The sequence below is a fragment of the Canis aureus genome, chromosome 20, assembly GCF_053574225.1.
Source record: "Canis aureus isolate CA01 chromosome 20, VMU_Caureus_v.1.0, whole genome shotgun sequence".
Classification (NCBI taxonomy): Eukaryota; Metazoa; Chordata; class Mammalia; order Carnivora; family Canidae; genus Canis; species Canis aureus.
In genome coordinates, this window is record NC_135630.1 from 51311304 (window position 1) to 51321710 (window position 10407).

Genomic DNA, 10407 nt, shown 5'->3' on the forward strand with positions numbered 1-10407 from the left:
CTCACTCATGATCTCAGGGTCCTGGGGTTGAGCCCCAAGTCTGATTCCCTGCTTAGCAGGGAGTCTGCTTCTCTCTCTCCTTCTGCCCATCCCCCATGCTCACTAGAGAGCTCTCTCTCTCAAATAAATAAATAAATAAATAAATAAATAAATAATCTGAAAAAATGAATTTTATTTTTATCTAATAATTTTTTTATTCCACCAAGAATGAAAAAAGACAGTCTTTTTAATTTTTTTATAGTATTGTGGTATGATTGATATACACACAAAAAATCTGCACATATTTAATGGATACAATTTGATGAGTTTGGACATATGAATACACCCATGATACCATAATCACAGTTAAGGTAATAAACATATCCATCCCTTCCAGATGTTTCCTTGTGTCGCTTTGCTTTTTTTTTTTTTCTGGTAAGAAAAGTTAACATGAAATCTTATCTCTTAACAAATTTTTAAGTTTACCATATTGTATTGTTAACTATAAGCCCTATGTTATACAATAGACAATTTGCTGTAACTCTTGTTTGAACTATATTTTAATAAAGAATGTGGTTTTTGTCTTTAGGTGAATCAAAATATCTACAGCATTCAGCCACTCAACAAGTGTTTGCTGAATTCCACATTAACATTAATTTTGTTTTAGGTTTAGCTATCGTAGGCATAGAATGATCAATACCCTTTACAACATTTACTAGTATCTCCATAAAACTAGAAGATCCCTTTTAAATGCACATTTCAACTTGGTTATTCCTTAGATAAAAATAGTGAGATATAGTCGTAGGGTTTTCAGATCACGAACATAATCTTAACAGTGCACATTACAGTCTAATCCTGGAGTCAATTAATAAATTGGTTGAAATAGCAGTTTGATTAAAATCTCAGATGTGCTACTTCGCTTTCCTAGTGTCCTTTAATTAAGGCTTTAATAGAGTCTGCAATTACCTGCAAATTTTTTCTTTGTCTTAAATATTTGTGCTTTATCCTTAACTTTCAAAGCTCCTTCAACTTACTAAAGCGTAAGAACAGCCACTAAAGCGTAGAGAAATTAAACTACCTTTTCCTTCAATCAGATGAACAGTACCATATAACTCTATAATGCTTATTGAAATTTAAATTGCAAGAACATATTTAACTTATGGTATGTGTTTTTTATTTGTTTTGGTTTTTGATTTGTTACTGTTTTTGATTGTTGAAAAAAATTACTTTTGGTGAATGCGATAGCATTGTGTGGACATTTTTCTACTTAAACTATTTTGTACTTAGTTTAAATATAGAATACTTAACACAAATTTATGTTTTTTTGTGTTGAAATTTTAACTATGGGAAATTATACAACTTTATTTCATCTTGTTTTTTAACTACTACTCTACATCAGGCATTGTTCAAACTGCTTCACACAAACTATGTCATTTATTACTCCAATAATTTAGTTCAGTAGATGCTGTTGTTACCCACATTTTAAAGATAACAGAATTAAGAATAACAGATTTGAAGTAAATCGTTCACAGTTATTGGCATGTAAATGGCAAGATTACAGCTGAAAGGCAGGTCTGTTTGACCCCAGAATCTATGGTCTTAACTATGCTAAACTCAACCTCAGATGTTTAAGTTTATTGAATTGTTACTAACTAACTAGCATTTGAGGGCTCATGTGTAAATTTCTGGCTTGGGATACGACGAATGTTTCAATCAAACTTCCAAATAAAAAGACTAATTTACTGATTACTTCTTTTATTTTTTTTAAATATTTTATTTATTAATGAGAAACAGAGAGAGGCAGAGACACAGGCAGAGGGAGAAGCAGGCTCCACGCAGGGAGCTGGATGCAGGACTCCAGGACCCTGACATCGCGACCTGAGACAAAGGCAGACACAACCGCTGAGCCACAGGCATCCCTCATTACTCCTTTTAAATGGTTAATACAATGTATTGATACTGTTTTGTGGTGAACCATGACTTTGCTGTGCGGAAGTTATGATCCCCCAAACCTTTTTTAAAAAACAAATAAATGAGCAAGTAAACAGACTTCAGTCTGAGGCTTTTTCAAAAATAAGTAGATATTCACACACAAAACACATTCCAGCAAAAAAGCCCACCCTGGATTAGACTGCCATCCAGAACAACTCCCCTCCCACCAAACCACAAAAATGTTCTTTCAGAGAACTGAGTCTGTTTGTAGAAAGCATGTCTAAGAGTGATTCGTGAAACAAAAATGCGTAAGGACACCAGGGTGGCTCAATAGGTTAAGCCGTTGACTGGTTTTGGCTTAGGTCATGATCTTAGACTCAAGATTGAGCCGCATGCTGGGCTCCATGCTTATCACAGAGTCGTCTTGGGATTCTTTTCCCTCTTTCTCTCCCCATTCTCCCTCCATCTCTCTTTCCCACTCTATCTCCACCTACCGTGCACTCTCTTTCTCCAATAAACAAATACAGTCTTTAAAAAAAAAAAAATGCTGTAAAAAATATGCTCTAAACCACATATTGGAAAGTGCCAAAGCAACGCAAAAAAAAAAAAAAAAAAAAGTAGTTGCTAGCTTAGCTTAGAAATATGCAAACTAATAAAGATGCCAAGTTTGGGGAGTTACCACTTAAGAGACATTCTAGCATATTCATTGATTCAGAATAGAAAAAGTTTATCTCAGAAAATATATATGTCCTACACTTAAAATTCATAATTATAATAGCTAAGTATTTGAAAAATTGAAGAAATATGCTTGTATTTTTTGAAATCACTTATGTAATGTAGGAAATTAGGTTTAAGAAAATAACAGTTCTTGTTACATATACTCGAGGTTAAGTTCATTGTGACACTGGTATAATCAGAGATAGAAAGAAGTCAAAGGGCAATTACAATCACTTTATATAGGAAAACATGTTTAAAACTCATGTGTACCACATTTTTCACAGATATTCATAGTCTTTAAAATTGCAAAATTATATATTTATATATATATAATATATATCACATAAAACTCTAGGCCAATTCAAACGCTGACAGCATTTGCAGTGATGAGGGGTTTGTAGAAGGAATTTTGTTAAATGTTGACAATAATAAGAATATTTCAAAAAAGTATTTAAGAAGGAGTGGCTTGTCTTTCTGGGAATTCAGCTCATACATTAGTTTAAACAATATGGAAATGGTACAAAGATAAAATAAAACAGTGGACGAAAAATGTATATTTCAGAAAAGATCTGGTTTATACAAAAATTTAAAATTTTAATAAAGAAAACATTTACACAATAAAGGGAAGTATATGTCTTTTAACTTAAATTATTTAGGCTATATTTAAATACCCAGGAAAATAAATAAAATGTTAATTCTTATTTGATCTATTAACATTCAAATAGTAGGTATTTGGGTTACTACAACTGTTAGAAGCAAAATATTTATAGATGAAGCAATTAAGTTTAAAAATATTTTTGGGGGACGTCTGGGTGGCTCAGCGGTTGGGTGCCTGTCTTGGGCTCAGGTCGTGATCCTGGGATCTGGGATGGAGTCCCGCATCAGGCTCCCTGCGAGGCGCCTGCTTCTCCCTCTCTGCCTTTGTCTCTGACTCTTTCTCTCAGTCTTTGTCTCTCATGAATAAAGAAATCTTTAAAATATACATATATATATATATTTTTTAATTTTTATTTATTTATGATAGTCACAGAGAGAGAGAGAGAGAGAGAGGCAGAGACACAGGCAGAGGGAGAAGCAGGCTCCATGCACCGGGAGCCCGATGTGGGATTCGATCCCGGGTCTCCAGGATCGCGCCCTGGGCCAAAGGCAGGCGCCAAACCGCTGCGCCACCCAGGGATCCCTACATATATATTTTTGTATTTATATGGAAATATTGGACATTAACCAATGAAATATCTATTATTTGTCTCTCATGAATAAATAAATCTTTAAAATATACATATATATTTTTGTATTTATATGGAAATATTGGACATTAACCAATGAAATATCTATTATTTAAATATTTTTAATGCTTTTCTAAAGAAGCAATGAAGTTTTTCAGAAAATCTTTGCTATAATGAAAAACTAGCTTATAAAGTGGTAGTAAATGCTGTTGCCAGGGCCTCAGAAAATATATATTACCTGATAATTCTTCTAGTCCTGTCTTCTCTTCTACTTGCACACTTGTTTCCTTTTCTGCCATCATTTCCCATTTTGATTGTCCAGTTCATTGTGGTATATCATTTTATGTCTTTGTTATTTCAGGGTCTTTCAACATCATATAACATGTTCTCTTTTCTTGGAATACTTTCCATGTAGAAAATCTATCACCATATTTATAGTAAATAATGAGAAAGTAGTGCTCAGTTTGGCAGTACATGTTCTAAAATTGGAATGATACAGAGATTAGCATGGCCCCTCCAAGGATGACATGCAAATATGTGAAGTGTTCCAAATTTTTTAGACTTTCCAATTACTGTGTGTATACCTGAAACTAATGTAACATTGTGTCAACTATCTTTTAGTTAAAAAAAAATAATAATGAGAAAGTAATAAGATGATATCATATATTTGAAACCATATTTCCATGCTGAGGGTCGCTGACTCAGTGTGATTATAAAAGTAAATATTGAGCAAACAAAGAATTTTTGGAAAATTATAATTATGGAGGAATTTGTGGATTATCTCCATAGAATAAAAAAAAGTATAAAAAATGTATATAAATCTATAAATGCCCATCATCTACTACGGTATTCACAATAAGCAGGGTGTTAACTAATATATATATTGATATGCTTTTATAATTCTCAGCTTACTTCATATAAAAATAGTCATTTCTACATGTTGTATTATAATTAGGATATCTTGAATTTCCATTAATAAAATTACATGTAGTAAAGTTATAAAATGAAGAAATGGGTAATTAGGTAGCACTGAATCTAGTAGTTAAGACTTCATTTCATTGATAGCAATTTTAAAGTAAGAATGGGCAATAAATTCAGAGATTCTTCCCTTCCTGATAAGTTTTATGGGCAGTCCGTAAATGCTAAACATCAAAAATGATATTTTACCAAGGAATGAGGGGCAGCGCAAGTACTCGTTGACTAAGCCAAGGAAACACATTCTTAGTAAGAACTCTTTTATGTCTTGTAAAATCTGTGCAAAGAAAGAAATATCCTGAATTACTGATAATCATGAAAATTAGAATATTTGGGGATGGATAAGGAAGATTAAGAATTACAAAAACTTTAAAGATTGTTCAGAAACTTTGGAAACACTTTGAGAAATAAGACCAATGCTGAGCTACATAGAATGAGCACCTGGAATTGGCAGAAACAAAGGAACCCAACCTAGTGAGGAGAAAGGCAATAGGAACAAAAAGGTGTTATTACCTCGTCAAGGTGTACCGACTGATCTCTGAGGAGAGAAACTGTATCTGTTTTGATCAATGTAATTAGGTGCCCCACTCTCCCATAATAAGGGCATTGAGCACATCACCTTTAGAAAAGTTGAATTGCTGATGTTCATTCTTTTGTAAAATAGAGATATATCTGGGGCCCAATATCACTAATGTAGTAGAAGAACCTGACTTCCACATCGGCATAATTAAAATGGAAGACTGTAGTTTAATTATTTTTTTTTAAAGATTTTATTTATTCACTCACGAGAGACAGAGAGAGAGAGAGAGGCAGAGACAGAGGTAGAGGGAGAAGCAGGCTCCATGCAGGGAGCCCAACCTGGGACTCAATCTGAGGACTCCAGGATCACTCCCTGAGCTGAAGGCAGGTGCTAAACCGCTGAGCCACCCAGGGATCCCTGGTTTAATTATTCTTTAGTGTGAATGTCATACTTTGCCTCCTTAGGAGAGACACAATGCAAAAGCTTTCATATCTCCCCTAACTTCTCATTTTTATTGAGAACAAGAGCAATTGAAATAAATATGTTTATCCTGCCTTGATTCAGCCTCAGCATTCTTCATGTGTACTGTTTTAAGAGCTTTCTGAAAAGATTCTTTGCTCACATGATCTGACACTACTCTTGCACTGTTTTATCTTTCCGAAGCAGAGATCTGACCATGTTACTCTTATTTACTCTCATAAATAAAATCACTCATTGCCTTTTTACTAGCATAAATAAAACTCCTGAGCAAAGCCTTCCACAGTCTGTTCATTTAACTTTTTATTGCATTTGGACCCTTGTTTTCCTCTTCTCCATTGGTCTTGTGTTCCTGAAAACTCAAATTTCTTGTCGGTTCCCAGGAATCATGGCATTTCCATCACAGTGAGAAAATAACAATTACTCCTTACCCCCCACTCCTGGCTGGAATTCTTATTTTCAATTGTCTGTCTGGTGAACACCAACTCCTTGTGGTTAAGGTCTTCATTTAAATGTTGTCTTTCCTCGGGGAAACGTTGGCTGACCTGTCCTAGCAAACTTTGATGTGTCCTTCATTCCAAATTTTATCCCAGCAAATCCCAGTTTCCCATAATTATTCAGTTACAAAATCACTTTAAAATGAAATGTACCTAGAAGACAATAGGTTTTTTTGAATTGTTGTATGAATAGAGGCTAGTGTAAATAAGTTCATTTAAACTTTGTTGACTAAGTAAATAAATGAATAATACTCAACATTTAGGAAAACTCTGGTGACACCTTTTCACATCTTATGAAGCTACTTTGGACTCTATAAAGTTTTCTCACTTTAATCCTCTGAGTAAATTTCAGAAACAGAAATTATGTTTTGAAACAAAACTAAACAATACAAAACTGCTACCTTGCAAATTAATTTTAGTTAGTCATATAATTCTGCCTACAATTCAATGACCACAATTGTTTACCTATCAAAATATACTTGAGAACCAGCCTTAAAAACTTTTTTAGCTCAGTAGAAATTTGTTCACAAACTAGTTTCTACCTTTAGAGGTAGAGAATAGGCTTTTACTCATTGTTTACTTAGAATCCATCTACTCTAAACACATACTTCTATCTATCCATCCAGTGATTATTGAGCTATTAATATTTAAAATTAATTTGATGAAAGATATCAATGTAAAACTCAGAATAATTCATGCTTTCAAGGAATTGATATAGCTCAATCAAGTATCTCTCCCATTTCAATAATCAAAATGAGCAGAAACTGGAGTGGCTTCCCATTTCATCTCTTCTCCTCACTGTAGGGCCTGCAGTCCTTTAAATGTACCCCTGCATGAAAAGATTTTGAAGACCCACGATTGTTTCAATGTTCACATACTCCACTTTTTAAGGCTCCCTTCTTAAAATAAAGCAGCTGTAAACCAAGATGCTCTTCTAAATACAAAGCATTTATGCATTTCTCCACTTGAAAACATAGTGTTTTTTTTAATTTGTAAAATATGCTTCCAATATTCCTACAATTTACTTTCTTCTTAACTCTTGCCTTTCCTCCAGAGTGTAAGTCAGAATGAATAGATTTTCCATTAAGATATCTGTTGCAAATATCACCTTCTATCTTTTGTAATGTAATTTCAAGAGAAACCTTCCCCTCTTTTACCTTTTTCTCTGTGCCTTTTTTTACACTAGCTAAAAAATTCTAATGATAATCAAATTTTAATCGAGATATTATGTATCCCTCTATCCCTCTGTCTGATTGATACAAAGAAAATACTGAAATTATATCCTCCTTTTCTAGATTCCATGATGCTTGTATTAATTCATCCTATGATTGCAATAGCCTTTTTCTTTTTTTGGCATTCATAATTTTTTATTGATTCATACATACATTTGGCCATAAAATAATACAATTTTTAAAGGAGTAATAATTGTTTTGTAATACAAAGACTGTGATTAATCAAGGAAAGCATGCATTATCTCAGGTTTGCTCTGAGAGGTTAACCAAGTAAGTGCTTCCTTTTTAAAATACATTTGTTCAACTATTGATTTATTCATTAGCTATTTTTGAGACATCTATTCTAGGGAATCCTTCCTTAGGGAAGGATTTTTTCCCTAAGTGATTAGATAGCTAAATCAGATAATTGAATAAAAACATTTAATTATCCAAAGGAAAGCTTTTATTTTGTTGTATATTATCTAGATCACTATAAGCAAATAGAATTTTTAGTATTCTGAATAAAAAAAATAGAGTTGCATGTGTTTGATATGGTATACCTCAAGTAAATTATTTCTCATGACCTTTGCATTATAGAGATCACTAATGAAGAACTTGTTGCCAAGAAAGGAGGCCAAAAGGCAGTTCAGGGATTGTAAATTTTGAAAAAGAAACCTAGTAGTGTTGCTTATACATTAAAAGTAATCTTACACACAAGGAAGCAAACTTTTTTTTTTTTTTGAGAAGATATCTAATCTTCTGTTCAGCTATAAAAAATAGAAATTCACAAACATGATGGCTTGAGTCTTGCTTTCTGGTTCTACTCTCTGTCTTTCTCCCATTTCGATATTTATTAATCTGCCCTAGTATCTGTCTGCCGCATTTCTATTCATACACCATAAACTTAACCTGGTTCTTTAGCAATCTCAAAAATATGACTATATGTCTCCAAGCATGAAATATATTAAATATATATATTAAATATATATGTTTCATATATATATTTAATAAATGTATTAAATACATATATGAAATATTTAATATATTAAATGAAAAGAGTTTGAGATGGTTTTGAACTCTATGCTTTATTCAGTCTACAATTTTGGGCATGTGGCTTGACCACAAAAACTATACATTTCTTCACTGATAAAATTGGGGAATCATGCTAACTCACCAAGTTATTATGAAGTTTAAGTAAAAAATAATACATAGTAGCTGATATTTTAATCATTACTATTATTATCATTGTTAGTATCTAGTATAGGAAGTGCACTTATTCCAGTGTCCCCGTCTTTGACAATGCCTATTCATCCATGAACTTCCCTTAACATATAATGTGTACATATATTGGTTTGCTGTTTACCCTGCTCTCATACTTCTCAGGCTGGCATGCCTCTTGTCAGATCTACCATTCCTGCCATTTCATCACCAACTTGTCTCGAGGAGTCGCCGTGTTCTTACATGCCCGTGGTCACACTTAGTTTAACGATAGGAGTCTTATTTGAGTTTAGCAATTCATTCAAAGATATTGTAAATTGTTTTGGTTCTTTCAGCTTTTTGCTTATTTGTTTAGGTTTAGATATGTGAGTCTAGAAGCATACCTTGCTGAATGTGTGTATGAAGGATTTGAGAAATTGTAAGTAAATAAGTGAACATATTTAAAAATATATATTTAAAAGAACTTGTTTCTATAAGTCTTAGGATCAGGCAACTTGCTGTGAGTTGTTACCTTTTATTCTTTTATATATTATCCAAATTTTTGTAGACGTCTTTAAGTAAAATAATTTTCTCCTTTACCACAGTAATGTATGAATCTTAAATTACATTCAAATAGGATACTTAGAATTTATTTGTATTGTATAAACTGTACAGTTAGTAAGGAGTGCATATTCTCCAAACTAAATATTTGATTTTTTTAGGTACAAATGATGTCAAGTGTAAAGACAAGAGATTGAAGACACCAGGAAATATTGAGGTAAAAAGGAATTTCTAAACTTTGACTTACAGTCTGTTTTACTCAAAAACTTTGACTTTTGTGTATCTCAGTCACAAATATAAGAAAGGGAATGAGGTGTATGAGAAATTTGAACAAGACTGTGGTTTGACAGTCAATTGATTATGACTGATTGGTAACTTCAGGATTAGCAACTTGATCACTGTTTTCCAGTTCTTACAATCTGCTCGTCCAGCTGTCCAAGGAATGCTGCTGAAATACACTGTCTCCATTCTTTCTCCCATCTGCTGCTCTTATTTTTACACTTTAAATTATGAAATTAGGTACATAAAAGTAGAAAATTTTGCAATATCCTACAACCACAGTAAGTTTTTCACAATCATATGAAAGAGTGGTCCCTCATGTGCTATAAGAACACTGGGCAAAGTCTCACAACATCAGGGTTCTTATTCCTGCTTTATCATCAACTAACTGAATAGCATTGGGAAAATATTGTATAACTCTTTTTCTATGATTTCATTACTTGAAAGGCCTAGGTTGTTGCAGATTATAAAGTAAAATATTAATATTATGTCTTAAGAAGTTACTCCTATACAGGTTTATTGCTATAAAAACAGATTTAAAAATCTGTCTTGGGGTGTCTGGATGGCTCAGTGGATTGAGCCACTGATTTCTTATTTCAGTTCAGGTCATGATCTCAGAGTCCTGGGATTGAACCCAGCATTGATTTCAGCACTCAGCAGAGTCTGCTTCAGGATTCTCTCACTCATTCTGTCTCTCCTTTACTGCAAATAAATAAATAATTTTTTAAAATCTAAGTTTTGTACTGTCATAATGGCAGACATGTAGATAAATGGGTCAGGATAAAGAACCTGGAAATAAACCTACACATATATTGTCAGGTGATTTTAACAAAGGA

The 10407-nt window shown here is 33.0% G+C and overlaps 1 non-coding gene across 1 annotated transcript; it reads left to right on the top strand.

Moving 5' to 3' along the window:
* Window positions 1-4309: 4309 nt before the first annotated feature.
* On the top strand, window positions 4310-4411 carry LOC144292038 (U6 spliceosomal RNA). The gene has a single exon (XR_013359578.1). It is a non-coding gene; the product is annotated as a U6 spliceosomal RNA (small nuclear RNA).
* Window positions 4412-10407: the final 5996 nt, after the last annotated feature.